The following is a 19274-nucleotide window of genomic DNA, read 5'->3' as shown; positions in this document are numbered from 1 at the left end:
AAGCGCCTAACAGTGATAGATTCTTCCTCCATTAATTTACTCAATCCAAACTCATCAATATTATCATCAGAACCAACATTTTCTTCGCAAACTTCTTTGCCACACTGATTATGTAGACTTGAGATAGTTTCCTCCTCTAACGCAACCTCTTCAACATTCTTAAAGATGCTATTACTTCCATCTTCAAAACTTTCATTCATACTTTTCCAAAATGTACAATCAAACTGTAATTTGCTAATCTGATGTGCTCTTCTTACATTAGTTCTGTCATTTTTCACTCCAATATCTTCGATTATTCTGTCTTCTGTGATTATTTTCGATGTCTCTATGCTGGTGGTGTTAAGCTTTATTTCGGTACTTATTTCTTGCCCCAAACTGACAGGCTCCCAATGAGGCATCTGTCAATTTAAATTGACTGGTCTTGATTGGTGATTATCCAGTTGTCTGTTATTATTCTCCCAAGGTCTCTGCCTGTTGTCATATCCTCTGTTTCCATTCCCATTTCTATGGTTGATCCATCTATTATCACTTCAATTGTAACCAATTTATTATTATTCTGACTTTCATTGTCACTCCTACCTTGATTTCTTCTCTGATTCCACACCCCGGATGGTTGATTGCCAAATCTGCCATTACTTAACCTCTCATTTCTCTCAAGGCCTGTATCCAACTAATCTACATATCTCAAGAACTGATCTACAGAGTCGTCTGGTCAATAAATCAACTCCCACTGTACTCTTTTCGGTAATCTCCTTTTTATGGCATCTATTTGTATTAGTTCATCAAAAGGTTTGTCTAAGTGTACTAATTTCCTCAACTGGTTCAAAATGGCTCTGAGCACTATGGGACTTAACATCTGAGCTCATCAGTCCCCTAGAACTTAGAACTACTTAAACCTAAGAACATCACACACATCCATGCCCGAGGCAGGATTCGAACCTGTGACTGTAGCAGTCGCGCGGTTCCAGACTGAAGCGCCTAGAACCGCTCGGCCACAGCGGCCGGCTACCTCAACTGGTTTTCACAAAAACCCTTCAAGCTACCATCACCTTCCATGTACATTCGACCATTCAAAAACTCATTGTTAATCCTAGCTTGCTCAGATTCTGACCAAAACTTATTTAAGAACTTTCTTTCAAATTCATCATGTGACATGGTACAATTAACATTCTGATTGGCCAATGGGATTGCGTTTCCATCCAAAAATCTCATAACGAATATAATTTTAACATTGTATGTCATGTCATTACTAACATTATCTTCGGAATGCTGTAAAAAATCAACAGGATGTAATTTACCATCTCCTGGAAAGCATTTTAAAGGTATTCCATCCCATATACAATTAATATTTCTAACTAAATTTCTTTGAGCTACACCCTCTTGTAGTTCCACAACTTTCTTACTTCAATCTACAACATTACTTTTACACAAATCTATTTTTTCATCATACTTAAGTTCTACATTACTTGTTTGACTGGAAATGTCTGTAAGTTTTAGCTCAGAGTTCCTTTTGGAAGCTTCTACTTTCTCTTCTAACAGTCTCCTAGTGTGAACAACCTCTACTTTAAGTTTAGAATTTTCTACTTCTACATGTTCATCTAGTTTCTCGAATCTCTCCTCGTTTTTGGACAACTCTTCTCTGAAATTGGTTTCTAATATCTCTAACCTTCCTTCTACTGCTCCTACATGAGTATTGAGCTCAGCCGGCCAGAGTGGCCGTGGGGTTTTAGGCGCTGCAGTCTGGAGCCGAGCGACCGCTACAGTCGCAGATTCGAATCCTGCCTCGGGCATGGATGTGTGTGATGTCCTTAGGTTGGTTAGGTTTAATTAGGTCTAAGTTGTAGGCGACTGATGACCTCAGAAGTTAAGCCGCCTAGTGCTCAGAGCCATTTGAACCATTTTTTATTGAGTTCACCCTGTCCTGTCTCAACAGTAATTCTTTGTGCTGCTCCTGGATTTCCCTAACCTGATTAGTATTTTCAGTAACAATATTCTTTAATTCCGCCATTTGTTCACTGAATCGATGACTTAACTGTAGACCCTGTTGACAAATATTCTTAATCTGTCCTATCTGTTCCTTCGATTCTTGCCTAATCTGTCCCATCTGTTCCTTCGCTTCTTGCCTAATATGTCCCATCTGTTCCTTCGCTTCTTGCCTAATCTGTCCCATCTGTTCCTTCGCATCTTTCATATACTGCATTAATAACATCAACAAATAATCTCTGCCTACTCTTCCCTGTGCAATTGGGGTACTCGTGGAGACATTTTCATTGGAACCCTCTCCACTAAAGTTTCGATCTACACTTTGATTACTACTAATACTTGCTGCTAGGTCCGAAGTGTTTTCCATTGGTTCGCTGCTTACGAGTTTTTCCACACTCATTTTTACCATGTTGTTATCAGCCATGGTAAATTACAAAATATAAAAACTTCCCATACAAATGTTTGTCACTGTTACAAAACTATTTAATTAAAAAGATAAACTCATCTGATGGTTGACAGTGTTGTCCGAGAATTTGGTCCTTTTTATCCATACCAACTCTTTCCTTGCAGCAATATCCATTCATTCTGTGCATCCATAACACAAAATTTTTCGCCTTACATTCGCCTGAAACAGTCACTTGTTAAACTTATTTCCACATTTCAAACATCGATCGCAGATCAACTCCACCGTTTGTTCAAATGGCTCTGAGCACTATGGAACTTAACATCTGAGGTCGTGAGTCCCCTAGAACTTAGAACTACTTAAACCTAACCAACCTAAGGACATCACACACATCCATGCCTGAGGCAGGATTCAAATCTGCAACTGTAGCGGTCGTGCGGTTCCAGAATTAAGTGCCTAGAACCGTTCGGCCACAGTGGCTGGCCCCACCATTTGTAATGATTCATGTTAAATATCACTTAACTTAAGTTTCTTCTGCGTGGTCCATTCATGAATGAATGCGAAATTTTCCTGCTTCACAAAATTTAATCACAGTAATTGACATCCGAACTGCACACTCGTCATGTAAACAAAACATGGACAGACTTCACTGATCTCTTTGACTTCCAAAAGTAACTTCAAAACTGACACCTCACAGCATCACTGCATTGCCTTATATAGGATTTTAACAATAACTTCCAAAATAATGCATTATTAATGTTGTACAATTTTGATGTTACAATTCAAATTTACAAAACGTAAAGAAACTGATGTTTCAGCTGAATAAGGTATACAATACAATATTTAATGACAATCTTGTATAGTAATATCTTTAGTTTTTCATAAGAAAATCATTCTGAACTTTAATTACAATAATGTCTCTCATATTATTTTAGTTGTGTAATTAATTACAGTTTTGATTTGGTTACTAATATTCAATGGTAGTACAGAGCACATGCTTTATCCAATTACATACATAAAATGCACAAATAACGCCTCAAATTCCGGAAATTGGAAAACTGTGAGATGTAAAGAATAGGAGAGTTAATTAGAAATGTAATTATAAAGAATATTAATTACAGGGGAAAACATAAAAATAAATAACAAATGAAAACTCAACGCTTGGTAATAACTTTTAAGCTGTATCTCAAGATAGGGAGGTCTTCTGTTACTGGATTTTTACATTGCCGTTTAGTTAATTAGAAGCATTGATTTTTCATGCTTACACCTCTGCAGTCTCTGGTTATTTATTGCTAAAGACTTATTACTTCATTTTTTTGATTAGTTCCTTAATTTAATACATGTACATAATTTTATCAACGACAGAAATCCACCGATAATTATGACAATACACGTCCTTCTAGAACATTACACATGCCTTCGCAATTAATATCAAGTTTTTTATCAAATAGGACAGAATGATATATATAAAGACACACATACAAGGCCTTAGGAAGCACTGAATTGTTCGATAACTATCCGAATGCATATAAACAAGGTGGTATTAGACATTTGAGGGAAGGGTGTACTGTTATAAACTGACTATTCAATTGAGGAGCTGCTTCAATGAGAAGTAGCGGCTCCGGTCACGAAAATTGACAATGGCCAGGAGAGCAATACGCTGGCCACATGCCTCTCCATATCTGCATCCAGTAATGCCTATTGGCTGACGATGGCAAGGCAGTCGCTCAGTACTGTTGGCTCTTTCGAGGCCTATGTGGACAGAGTTTAGTTTTTTTTTTTATTTAGTGCTCATATGCGTCGTACATAGAATGATTATGTCAAACATATTCAATTAATGAATCGCACAACTACATTACATTACACTTTTAATACCCATAGCAACACTTTCCAACAACTTATTTATAGTATTAATCTCTTCAACTTCACTAACCAAAAAGTTGTCAGTAGGCTATCGTAGCTTCCAGACTCTGCAGACTGCTCAGCATTTCAAGTCCCCACCCATCTAAGTGAAGCCTTCTCAGTTTTATCATCCTGAATAACTTCCAAAGTTGATATATGTACCCAGTTAACACTGTGACTATAGCAGGCACTGTGATGCCCTGACCAGCACGTTTGTGAAGGTCGCTTTAAGGAGACTGAACTATTTAATTTTGAATGCAAAATATTCCAACGGCTGTTCAAAGCTGAGAAGAAGGTGAAAATTTTTGCAACATAAGGGAAAATGAAGCCACTCGAGGACAACACTGCTGCACACGATCGTACAAGTTAAGGGAGTAAGCTGCAGACGGAATATACACAACAAGAAGGTTGATTTGCTTAATTCTAGCTTGGTTACCAAGGTAACTAGCAGCCATATTGCTTGCATTGTCATATGACTAACCCCTGCATAAGTGAATGTCCAGATCATGTTGACTTATTAAATTTGCTAATGAATCAGTTAATTCTTCTGATATGTGCACTGAGTATATGATAAAACTGATAAATCTTTAAACAGGAACTCCAGCTTTTGACAAATACCCACTGAAAAAAAGACTGCTTATCCGCATGTGTGTGGTGGACAAATGTTTGGTTTCCTTCACTTAATCTATAACACACTTCATCATCCTCTCTGCCATAACTGATATACTCTTCACACGTTCGAAAAGAAAGATGTGATGCACTCCTTTTTCGTTTGTTTCCATAAAGTTCTATGTATTTAGCTAGAAAAGAATCGAATTCTGCTTTTACCTATAGTGCCATCATGAAATTTCCGCAGTATGTTGACCCAAATCCGCAGTAACTGTATTCATTTATTTTCCATTTCGCAGGATCGTCGGAAACTGAATCACTATCATCATTCGCTTTATATGCGTTAATTGGATAAACTGAAATGATTGTTTCTGCGCCATTATTATTGTTTTTAATATTCGATACTGTCACTACATTTTCACACTCCACATTATTACTCTCTGATGTTTCCAAACTCGAGCTCGAGCTAGCTGGCTGTATTTAATTTTTAAATAGGACAGCGATTTTTGTACTATTTGTCAAATTTCCTCTTTCTTTATTACCTTATCTTTCACGAGTTTCCAGTACCGATAACTTCTTACTCTTCTCTGACTGTCACTTATTTTACTTAATACTAAAATATAAATCAAAAACTAAACACTAGACAATGACAACCTTTGCAGTTTCAAATTTAACCGTAGTGCCAAGCAAGCGGCCGGTTTTTAGAATGACTGGCGATATTTTCCGTGAATTTGAATGGTCATTGTTGAGTGTTGACCCTGGCTACTCTTATGACAGTGTTAGCAGCGTCGCCCATCACAAAGCTTAATTGCGAGCAACGGCGTTTACCTTCCTAACGTACACCACACGAAAGGCACAACACTCAATAAAACGAATAATGGTCTCACTGTCACAACGTAAAGTCATTACTAAAACAAAACCTGTCCTTTTACCTTTGACTGATCAGACCGTCCATGAAATTTGAAATGATTGTGGCCAATGTTGTTCGTATCCATTTCACTGTGAGTTAAGTTCACATACTCTTTTCAAGCGATGTGAATAAAATGTTTAGAAAACGGCTTATAAGCCACCCCTTAAAATCCGCCGTTCCTTAAAATTCTTCACCGGAGGCCGCTGTCTAGTTTGGCCTAGACCTATAAGTATATACGCCTCTGCTCACTCACAGCAACTTCCCGGTGCCACTAGACACATAATCATGCTGATTAAGCCTTATTGTCATTGCTCGCGGTTTAATTGGATTGCCTACTACGACAGATGCTCCTTACGACAGATCAAAATTGAAAACAGCTTCCGCTAACCACAACGTCTTCCCACTAAGTTCACCACAGGTTGTAGAAGACTATTTATTATGCAGAAAGTCTAACTGTAGGATCATGTTGCAGCTCTCTTTTACACGAAACCTCGCTTCTACACTACCTACACGTGGATACCTACAACTTTAAATTTACCATTCACCATTGGCGACCCCAGTTATTCCCTAGCAAACGAAAAGTAAAACGTGGTGGGTCCCATTGCAGCCCACCCACTGAATATCTGGAGATGCCAACACATGCGCCCCTGTGTTATACCTTTCCCCAACTACTATACCCACTATGGCATATTCCACCTCTACAGTCGGTATTACTGGGAACGCCTTCCAGCGGTTCTGGGGTTCCTTTTGAGTAACAGATGCTAATTATTGCACAGATTACCCCTATTGTTATTCCCATAATACTGTTGATGGTTGATATCACGCCTAGACTCTGTGATTTTAATCGTCCCAAGCCATTTTTCACTGCCAACTCATTATTTGAAAACGTATTCTCTCATCTTAACCGTACTACTTCATTAACTAACAATTGCCCAGGTTCTGGACCAGTGAAAACTTGTGTCTCTGATTCCTCCATTGCAGTACCCTTACCTATATTTTACAAACTCAACAATAACAACCCACAATAACTCGAACAGAATACTCATTTTTGATAACACTACCAGACATTTCTTATGTCTAACCGTGAGGCACCTGGACTTCCTGCATTGTTGTGCCATACGGCCAAAACGATGACATGTGATTCGGCACAAGGGGCAGAATGCCAAAGTAAATTACCCAGTGTACTTTGCACAGGTTCTAACCACTGATACAATTACCCCTAAATTAGGAGACATTCACTGGTTCCTTTGGCCTCACAGGAGTTATTTTTTTGTTAAGATGATCCTTAATTCTCGGCCCCATGACTGTCACCAAAACAAAAACAACGGTTTTTCCCCACTTCACAATGAAGATACTGTAGGCTGCACATCTAGCCTTACACTGGGAGGGGGGATTGGAACACCCTTCACTGTCCTCTGGTGGTGATATCAGCTCTCATGACACTACCCTGTAAGGCCCGGCGACAAGTGAGCAGAGTGGTGGGTCAGTGGGACCCATTGGGCCAAGTGGTCGAGAAAAAACACTTTATTAATCTTCAATTACACAATTCGTCATTTTCAGTGTCAGGCAGACATGCCCCACTCTGGTGTGACAGGCCAGCGACGACCAGCAAGATATGGGACGGACCTCACATAGGTACCCTGCATTGCTGACATCAGGCGAGGCAGTGGTCGGTAGTCTGTCAGTAAGCCAAAGCCATGACGTCAATGGCGCGCCACTTCTTCTTGCTGTGTTTGGCCTCTGCTGTTGGACACCCATACCCAGGTAACTCAGACATGGCTCGCATCTCCCGTATTGGCAAGGCAAGACTAGTGTATGGGACACAACCCGCTACCTCCTGAAAAGAGTCAGGTGGCGGCAAGTGCAGAGAGGAGTTCTGCTGTGCTGAAGCACCAAGTCTCTCAGGGTGGCATCGTAGTAGTGCTGCTGGGCTCAGAATGAATCTGTCTCAAAATTCACAGTTATCTGTACTGCTCCAGGGTGCTCTTCCAACAGTACAATACTTGCCTTAATGTCACTGGAAACAGAGTTGAGAGATACATTAAGATTGTAGTTTTAATTTGTTTATAGCATTAAATCGCTATACGTGTTGGCATTTTCGAAGAGAAAACATGGAAACCATGTACATTCATAAGCTTTTGAGGCCAAAGTCAGTGCTCACAAAATTATTGTCAGTTGCAGACCGTGCTGTATTGTAAAACGTTGAATCAACATTTCGACCACTATTGCAAGAGGTCTTCATTGTGGTCTGTAATTTCATGAAAACCATAGAAGAACTTAAAGAATTTTCCCTTTACCTTCCTTTACATATTTCATACTGCAAAATCCACAATCATTAAGATACTAATGACAATGCACTAGTCATTATGTTCCATATTTGCACTAGCATTGTTTTATCAGAGCTAGAATGTAAAATAGCACTGACTGTTCAAAAAATGAATAACACTTAGATGGTCCTGAGATATGGTAGTGACATGTCATCTGACTGTGAACGCTCATTTCAGAGTTATTGAGTTTATGGATTACGATAATGATTAAGGTAAGGACATATGTGGGAACCTACATAGATGGAAGCAAGGTTATGAGGTATCTGAGTTTTGATTGAGCACAATCAGAACTGACGGTAGCTGGCAGTGGCCACAAGAAGTCCCACAGTAGGCAGAAGGCGTGCACAAAAAAAGTGAGTCATTATAGTTGGAGTTCCGACTGCAGTGTCAGGAAGTTTGGAGGGCTGGCATAACAATCCCAGCAGAGGTGGACACCCCCTCAGCTATGACTAGAACGAACAGTCCAAGACATGGCAGATCAGAAAAGAAAAATAGACCACCTTACGAATACCTAATGTCAGATTTAGGAGGTAGGGGAAATTATTTCATGTAGCATTATGAGAGTATCTGCACTAGAGCAATCAAGTTAGGCTTGCTATATCCTCTTGCTTCTAAACTGATACTGTTATTACTCAGCTTAGTCGCAAGTCCATAGATGGTGGTATATGTGATGTACAGTATAACTGGTCATCATTTCCACCCGGAATTTGCGAGTGTAAGTCGGACTTTCCTTGATCGACCTTGGTGGGTCGTATCGTCGGATTTCCTCCTACCTGTGGGCGGTGTAGCTCTCGTAAATGTCGTCCCGTGTAGATTCTTCATTGGCGTATTGGATGTCTCTGTTGGTGGAAGCCAATTATCTGAAATTGCTGTCGATCAACTTTGGGGTATCTATTTACTCGAAATTAACATTCAAAATGCCATACTATCACTTTTATTCATATTAGATCAACAATGAAACACTCATGTCACAAACTACTCGTAACCGAGTGCATGGCTACTATCAAACAAGACAGGAAGAGCTCTTAACGACGACTGCCGACTTTGGTGTGCAGTCCGTATCTCTTACTAGTTTCGTCACAGTTCGTGGATTTCCAATCAAGTTCGTACTTACTGAGATATGAATTTGTTAATGAACGGATGTGAATTTTAACGAGGTAAAATTATGATAAATAGTTTTAAACATCCAGAGGCTCCTCCTAGTATTCATGTTGTCATAAATGACTTTAATTATTAAATATAAATTGTAAGATGGCAAGAACTATGACCCTTACATGAAGTCATTAAAGATCACCGAACTCACGTTGAGTGAACAGCAGGGCTGAACAAAAATGACTGACAAGGCAAAATGCATCTTGTAGAGGGTATAGTATGGACGTATTGGAATAATTAATGTTGTGGGTGATGGTTTTAAAGTAATCCACATGACATGAAAACTTTGTGGAAACGCATCGATTTACTGGAGGCTAGTTTATCCCAGGGAAGTATTCAGAGTTGACCGTGGCTGGCTGGGGAGCGGTGAAGGGAAGCGACAATAGGCAGCTTAGGATGGCACAAACTCTGAGAAAGTCGTAACAGGGTGCGGCCTCCAGCTGCCTTAAGATGACAGTGAGTGGGGGTGGTTGACCCCATGCTGGTGTACCGGGAAGCAGATGGAGAACTTTACACCTGCTAATAAATGTCCATCGTCCCGTTTTCAGTGAAACATGCGAGAAAGCCGCGCAAAGCTACAGTGGAGCGGTCAACAGAGGCCAAAATATGCGTGTTCATGATTATAGCAACTGCACGCTGAATTCACGGTCTGCAGAGTCTGAATAAAATCAGGTGAAGAGCGACAGAATGAAATACACCGGCCTCCGATGGGAACATAGGACCAAGGAATTCGAAGTACTCTCCTGGGAGTCAGAATTCCGGAAAAATTGGTGTTTTGTGCAGACGCTAACCTTGATGGGTGGCCTGGGAGGAGCTAAATAGCAGAACTTGAGAGGAAGAGAAATTTTGTGGGAATTTGTTCACTTCCCAGAGCAGGCATTGGTCAGCACTCGGAAGCGACATATAATTAACGCAACTTGCGCTCCAATTGGCGTAAGTGATTTTGCTGGAGGGGAAACCGAGGCGAAGAGCGGACTGGCAGAAGTCTCCATAGAAGTCTTCCATTCCCAGCTTGCCTAGAGTGCGGATGTGGCGTTCTTTACTCAGCTTGCCTGAGAGAGAGTGAGCATCACTGCAGTTTAGGACTTAGCAAACGGAACGATTGAGCTTGGAGATAGAAAGTTTCGTTCAGCTATGTACTGAGCGAGATAGCTAGGAGTGAATAGACGAGCGCAGCCTTGCGGCACCACGAGGTCGGCCAATGTCCGCACAACGACGACGCCCCGGCACGCTGAATTCGGTGATATTGCGACCACTCCGGCTTGAGTTAGGCCACTGATTAATTTGTTGGATCACGTCGGCAAAGTTTCCACGGGGGTTTCATTTAATTGATATAGCTTTGGATAGGTTTCCCAGGTTCCTTGGTCAGCTTACAAGGGCATCCACATTACATCTCCTCATTCATCAGTTACATTACAATGGTACATGAAACAGAAAAAGACTACTTTAGACAGAAGAATACAATAATATTTTACAACAGTTCCTGGGGAATCAAATAACAAAGCTATAAAGCAATAATAATACTAAGATTTATGTACCACATTTCATTACAGTTCATCCTACTAAACACCACTGTGTCAGTATGCAAGCCTTCGTTTGTAAACAAAGTCGTAGACACACCCTCATGACGTCACTCTCAGACATGAAGGCACCGACCCATCAGCTGGGCCGGTCAGAGAAAAGCTCATTAAGACCAAACGGTGCCTTGCGTGACGTAACACACCGCCTCTCATTCATCGACACTGGGTCATCACCTACTGACCTACTCTTAAAGTAAATATTATGATTTCCTCATTCCACTTATGTTTATTAAAGGAGGAGGATATTGGTGTTTAACGTCCCATCGACAACGAGGTCGTTAGAGACGGAGCACAAGCTCGGATTAGGGAAGGATGGGGAAGGAAGTCTCCCACTACATATTCCTTGGGTATAATATTCCTATCAGGCCTTGCCTTCCGATAAGCCCCTTTTGCTTTCATTCTGCTTAAAACCAATTCCCGTTTTTCTTCTACAGTCATGTCTGATCTCTTTGGGAATTTCACTACATTCTCAATCATATTTCTAGGCTTTTTGTCCGTTAGCAACTCATTGGAGATACCTCAGTTGTCGAATGTGGCAGTTCGTTTATTATCTCCTCAAACTCTTTAATATACATTCCACAAGCAGTGTGATGGTCGTGGCAGTACCTACAAAGCCGTCCCAGCTCTTTCATCACTCTCGCTACCGGGTTCGAAGCTGGGTGAAACCTTGTTATATATATGGCTTTGATGTCTAGCTTTTCCAACATCTTCTTCCATACTCTGGATACGAATTGAAACCCATTATCACTGAGCATTTTTTTTTGTTTACCCACGGTGCGAACGTAATTCTTTTCTAACTTATTTGCCATTAATTTCCCTGCACATCTCCTTAAGGGATACAGCCTCAAAAATTTCGAAAATGCCTCCATTATCACCGAAACGTATTTAAACCCCCCTCCTGAGGTCGGTAGTGGCCCGAATACATCTGCCGATGCCATCTCTCCTATTTCTTCTGGTATAATACAGTACATCTGACCCTTGCTACTAGTTGTAGGTGTCTTCGTTTTCTGACACTTCTCGCAGCTTTCCAGTACCTTTCTAGCCTTCTTCACCATATTACTGAAGATACATGTTTCTGCCAATTTTTCAGAACACTTTTTAGGTCCAGAATGTCCATAGCTCATGTGAATATCCCAGATAAATTCATTTACGGTATTTTCAGGCAAACACAACTTCCAGTTTTCCCACACCAGGTTAGTCCTGCGATATAGTATTCCCTTTTCTACTAGGTAATATTGCTTCATTTGTGGTTCTTGATTTTCTTCCCATTTCTCCTTTGCCTTACGCAACCTTTCGCCCTTCTCTTGTTCTTGTGATATATTCGTCAGATACCCTTTAATCGTATCCTCATATTCCACCCTTTTCATATATAACAAATGGATTTCTCGAGAATCCGACACATCTTGATTCTCCTGGTTCATCCCCAGTGGCAATCTGGACAGTGCGTCCGCTACTACGTTGTCTTTACCAGGTCTGTAATGTATCTCATATTGGTATTCCTAAAGAGCTATAGTCCAACGAATGAGTCTGCCATGTGTTAATCTGCAGCTTTTCATAAAAGATAAAGCCTTGTAGTCTGTGTATACTTTTACTTTTCTGCCCATTAAATAGTATCTGAACTTTTTGAAGGTCCATACTATGGCCAATGCCTCCTTTTCAGTAACGGTATAGTTATGCTTGCATTTTGTCAACAATCTACTCGCGAATACGATAGTTCGATGTTCTACCCCCTCTTCTGTCTCTATCATTTGGAATAGCTGGGCACCAATTCCAAAGTCCTAAGTATCTGCTGACAGACACAATTCTGTGTCCAGTTTAGGGTGGTAGAGTATTCCCCCTTTACATAGAGCTTCTTTCATGTCATCGAACTCTTTCTGACACTGCTCTGTCCGGTTTAATTATATAGTGACTTTGCATTTAATACCGGTTTATCCACAAATTTTCGGTAAAAATTACACAAAACGAGAAACGACTTTATTTGTTTCTTATTTCTTGCCTGTGAGAATTCTTTGATAGACTCCAATTTCTTAGGATTCGGCTTAATACACTCTGCTGATATAATATGCCCTAAAAATTGTATTTCGCTCTTTCCAAATTCGGACTTAGTTAAATTCATGGTAACATTGCCCTCTTGAAACACTTTCAATACGTCTTCCAGAGTCCTATTGTGCTCTTGCCAATCACCGGCAACAATCAGGATGTCGTCCACATAAATGGTGATTCTAGACAATAATTCTTCTCCCACTTTGTTATCCAACACCCTTATGAACGCTGCTACCGGTATATTCAATCCGAATGGGAGAACTTTGAAATGGTAACACCTGCCTCTATATACAAAAGCTGTGTACTGTTTACATTTCTCAGCCAATTTTATTTGCCAGACCCGGCAGTCACATTGAGGCTAGATAATTTACTGGTCCCTTCGAACTTTTGCAACAATTCTTCAAGAGATTCTAGCCTATCATCCTGAGGCTCTATTATCTTATTCAATATCCTAGCACCCAAGGTTACTCTCACTGAACCATCTTTCTTTGTCACATATACTAACGGATTGCAATATCGTCTCGTCGATCTTTCGATAATTTGTAATTTTAGCATCCTTTGTAACTCTTTTTCAATTGCTTCCCTTCTTGCCAAAGGTATCACATGGGGTCTCAGTTTGTATGGTTGGTGCGGTTTGACTTTAAACTCATTAAATTCTCCTTTCATTAACCCAGGTCTATTTGAAAATACTTTCTGATACTTTACCATCTACTCTCCTAGTTCTTTTTTTGCACCTTGGTCCATATCATCGATGTTATTTAATTTAGCTTTGATATCTTCTACTGACCATTCTGCCTCAACTGGCTCTCGTCTCTCTTTCCTACAGTCACTCCACTTCGAATCTGCTTCCCATTGGAAACACTCACACATTACTTTCAGGTAGAATTTTCCCTGCGCCTTCTCTTTGGCTTGAATGCCCCTGTTAAACTTAAACTCGTTTCTAGTACCATTTACCATCAGGATCACATTACCCCTTTCTAAAAATACAATAGCTGCATTGTCTACCAATAAATCCATCCCTAATATAAGCACCACGCAAAAGTCAGGTACCACTATAGCATTAACTTCCAATACAATTCCTTGAAATCTCACTTCAAATAACACTTGGTTTTTTATTACCTTACTTTTTCCTCCTACTGCACCCACGACTCTGACTCCTTGTAACGGTAACATAGGTACCTCTTCCTGATCTCTTGTTTGGTCATAAAGCCTCTCTGCTATGGCGCACAACTCACTACCTGTATCACTGACTGCTACTGCTTCGATACCATTAATATCCACATCTATTATCGGTTGATACTCTCCCTTACTCACCATATCATCTTCCTCTAAAAGAGTTTCTTTAACATCACACCAATCCTCTTTTACTACCCTTTTGATCTGTATTGGTCCACTGTTCATTTGAGTTCGTGCTCAGACCCCACACGAACTCCCTTCTAGTTTTCCTGCTTGGTAATTTCTCTTTCGTGACCTCTTTCGGTCCTGTCACCTGCATATATCTCTCCCTGTTCTTCGTACCGTCTATTAGCATGGCCGTTCGAACCACCTCGGTTCCAGCCTCCTCTACCACGTCTGTTATGCCCATTATCACGCCTCCCGTTACCACTCATGTTATTGTGATTCCTGTTACGTTCTCTCCAGTTCTTATTTTCCCTTGACCTCCAATTTACACTTCTCCAGCCGTTACTGGGTGTTTCCTGCCCTGATAAAGCATCTAATTGATCATGTGCCTGTAATATGTCCTCAGTTTTCTTTTTAGGTATGCCTATCAGCTTTTCTTGCACAGATATCGGCTGTTCCACAAACACTACTGCAATAAGATCCTCCTCACTCAGTGGATTATCTAAATACAATTTTTTTTCACAGGAACTTTGGAAATAATCTTTGTAACTATCGTACCCACTCCCAAGAAAATTTCTCCCTTGAAAGATACTATTTCGTATATTACCTTGTGTACTATTAGGCCAATATTTGTCCAAAAATTTCTTAATAAATTCGTCATAAGTTTGGCATGCTTCTCCTGCTCTCATTCCCCACGACAGAGCGTCCCCTTCTATTCTGCTAGTGACACAACCTATCTTTCTTCTGTCGTCCCAACTTTCTGGCAAAACCCCTTTAAATTGCTTTATAAATGCTTTGGGATGTAACTTCCCTCTCGCATCGAAATTATGGAAAGTACACACCCCGAGATAGTGGTCCTCATTATTAATTTTTCCCTATTATTACCTGTTTCCATTAGATTTTAAAATTTAGCATCTAATTTCTTTTCTACCTTTTCAGCAAAGATATAAGTGCAGCTGTTTGTAAAATCACCGACTTCTTGCTGAATACTAGCTACCCTGTCAGATATCTCTTTAGTATTATTCTCTACCAAATCCTACAATTCTGACTTTACTTCCTCCACTCTCTTTTACTTTGGACCTTTCCCCTTCTTGCTTTTTAATCTCCTTAGTAACATTCTTATCGAATGTTGTGATACTTTGTTTAAGTTCACTGATATCTCTACTGAGATGCACTATTGCAGTCTCACTTGTTATCCTCTTTGACAAATCACTTGCTACCGTTTTCTGCTCTTTTATTATTTTGATATCCTTCCCTCTATTTCGGTGAATTTATTGTCAACTTTTTTGATACACTCATGTAGCCTGTTAGTATTTTTCTTAATTTCCCCAGTGATTTCTTCCCTAGTTTTCTGGTTAACTTCCTCTATTTCCTTACTCAACGCTTTGTTACCATTCATTATAGCTATCAACATTTCCCTGATGCCCACTTCTTCACCTCTACTCTGTATAGCCTCCGGTACTGTGTTTGCACCGTCTCTAACAACGTTTCCAGTGGGAGACAAAGCCCCTGTTTCTGCCGTTTCTAAAGTTTCTACCATCTTTCCCTGCTCATCATTCCCTACTACATCAACCATTTCATTTTTCGGTCGCTCTTTAGACATAGCAAGTGTTAACAATTCGTCACTACTCTCCACTAAATTTGCGTTGGCTTGGGCCATATTTTGCTCTATATTTTCCGTTAAGTCACTCATTTTAACGTTTTTCCCATTTCTCAACAACATACCATTCTGCACCCGAATCTTGAATCTATCACCCCTAGAATGTTTAAAGCTCTACTTGCATTAGGTAAATTTCGTTGTTCTCCAGCCGTGGCATTAGTTTGAGGCTAGCTCCACTGCTGCGCCCAAGCGTCGAACTCCGAACTGCCGTGAGCCAGCCTCCGGCGCACCCCTGTTATGCCACTCCTTCGATCTGCCTGCCGCGAGCTGCTGCCTCGTCTGTATCTGTGGCGGTCCTTGCCACGTCCGTTGCTGCCGCCTCCTTTTCCTCGATGTCTTCCCGACGATTGATCGTTCCACTCGCGACCGCGAAATGTTCGTAACCCTTAGATGTGATTTTTCCACAACACGAATTTATTGCGTTTCGCAACACCAATTACGGACTCCGCGACGCGGCCGTTCACTTTTAATGTTGCTACCCTCTACCCGTTGTACGTTCACTATTCACTTCCTGCTTCCGTTTCAGTCGCTTGAAATCACTATTACTTACTGTTCGTAACACTTTTTACAAGTCGGCACTCTCGAATGCAAATTTGGTATCTTTAATAATAATCTTCTTGATAGTATTCGTCCGCCCACGCAGTTTTATCCGACGGCATGGACGCAAGTGCAAACTTGGCATCTGTCTTCTTAATGCTGTTCCTCTCACACAGCTTTCTTCCACCGAAATGGCTGCCAATTGCAAGGTTTGTTAACTGTCTTCTTAATGCTCTTCCTCTCACGCAGTTTTATTCCGTCGCAAGGGATGCCAAATGCATGATCCGTAGAGGGTGGTATATGTGACGTACAGTATAACTGGTCAGCATTTCCACCCGGAATTTGCGAGTGTAAGTCGTACCTTTCTTGATTCGCCTTGGTGGGTCGTATCGTCGGATTTCCTCCTACCTGTGCGCGGTGCAGCTCTCGTAAATGTCGTCCCGTGCAGATTCTTCATTGGCGCATTGGATGTCTCTGTTGGTGGAAGCTAATGATCTGAAATTGCTGTCGATCAACTTTGGGGTATCTATTTACTCGAAATTAACATTCAAAATGCCATAATATCACTCTTATTCCTATTATATCAATAATGAAACACTCATGTCACAAACTACTCGTAACCGAGAGCATGGCTACCATCGAACAAGACAGGAAGAGCTCCTAACGCCGACTGCCGACTTTAGCGCGCAGTTCGTATCTCTTACTAGTTTCGTCACAGTTCGTGGATTTCCGATCAAGTTCGTACTTACTAAGACATGCATTTGTTAATTAACGGGTGTGAATTTTAACGAGGCAAAACTATGATAAATAGTTTTAAACATCCAGAGGCTCCTCCTAGTGTTCATGTTGTCATAAATGACTTCTATTATTAAATATAAATAAACAAAATCGGTGACTTTGTCGCCAAGATGGCGGTACTTCCCGTCATGTATATTTCCCAGGCTGACGCTTGTTGCTACGGTCCAGCGCCGAGCCCCACCCCACTACGCGCGACATGTGCTCTCCGACCCATGGCCGGCTACGGACTACAGTACTTCCTATCATGAATACACCAATAAGAGACAATAATTTATTAAAACTGGTAAAAAATGTCCTCCTCACGTAAGAGGCACCTTGCAGGCTGCTATATTATAAGAAGGGTTAACATTCCTAAAGTGGATGGTCTGACATCTCTGCAGACCAGAAAAAACAGCAGTGGGGTTGATGAGCCTTTGTTCAGAGACAACATGCTGGGGGTTGGAAGAGGTTGGACCTCCATCAAATTCCAACTCTCAAAAGTATAATAAGCTTAGTCTTGCTCATTTCAAGTTAACAGTGTCTAATCAAGTACAGTCACGTGGGCGGTGATTTTCGTTGTTTTTGATGAAGTATATTTTGATTCTGACAATCGAAATGGCCTTAGACGATGATAGATGATACGAAAAGTGTGTGCCATGCAACATGCCATCAGTTCAGTGCATATTGTTAATGGTACAATGCGAACTTTCTAGTTGTTTTCTACTTAGTGTTGTGAATACATCATTGCTGATGATCTCTTAGTCATGACAGTGAGTTCGGCCATTTGGTGTTTTGGAGAATATCATACTACTCATTTCCTGCAGATTACAATGCTACTGTATAGTTTCAGTATTTATTAGTCCTTTCTAATTAGGAATAACCTTGATTTGACCATGAGGCAGTTGTACTATGAAACAGTAAGTCTCACACGCAGTAGCTGCTCAGTAACTATTCTTATACAATGCACTTCACAAAACAGTAGTGCAAGAAAGCTACCACATATGAAGTAATTAATTAGAATTTTAATGCAAAGAGTGGAAGATTTAGTAATTGACCTTATAATAATTACTTCATAACTTTGAGATAACTGACAGGAGAACACTAACACAAAAATGGAACACATTATCAGAAATACTTGAGCCTATCTCCATTTACAATCACAGAAGATATTACTGTATAAAATACTTCAGACTGAATAACATGAAAATAACTAATATTCTGGAATTAATTATGTAGTTCATCTGCATTGTACTGATGGCACAACAAACACTGTGTCTTTTAGTTACAAAAGATTCATTAATTTCTTACAAGTGTCAGTTAGCAGAAGCTTGATGTATAGTAAATATGTGAAAGACAATATTCAATCGAACGTGATGCAAAACTGTACTGGTGGTACTGAATAATACTTTATTTTAGGCACATGCAACGAAAGTAGTGTTTTCACTGAACTTTATTAGCATGGTCCCTATACTGATTAACAACGAATTTGTGAAGTCTACTTTGTTGTACATTGATACATGTGCTAAAGGACGTTGAATTATAATTTAGATGATTCCATTTCCTTAGTTGACTTTAGAACATATTAAATATAGCTTTTACCACCTTTCTTTTGTAACTGTTTAAGATGATCACACTGATTACACAGTGCATATGATAAAAGATACTTCAGTCCATAGTTGCTTCAGTAAGCAGTTAATTTGTGTCTGTTGGTAATACTACGTAATTTTGCACAAGTGTGTTTAGTTAAACATTTGGCTGAGTACAATAGCTCGCAATCCATATAACCTGCTGTGTCTGTTGTACAATTAGCCAAACACCAGCCACAAGATGCATTACAGTACCTGTTCTGTCGAATTAAAGCTGGGTTTTAAATACTTGGAGATATAGAGCCAACAAATTCCATCTCAATAATGGTGTACAGGTGATACATAAACATCGTTTCCATAAGTAGCAATGTGCACAGTTCACTGAGGCTTAGTCCATCTGCTAACAAATGTTGACATAAGCAACTATTCACCATGCAGACTCATAAAAAAAAAGACTAATGAAA

Source organism: Schistocerca serialis, chromosome 4, assembly GCF_023864345.2.
Source record: "Schistocerca serialis cubense isolate TAMUIC-IGC-003099 chromosome 4, iqSchSeri2.2, whole genome shotgun sequence".
Taxonomy (NCBI): Eukaryota; Metazoa; Arthropoda; class Insecta; order Orthoptera; family Acrididae; genus Schistocerca; species Schistocerca serialis.
Note: the sequence above shows the minus strand (reverse complement) of the source record.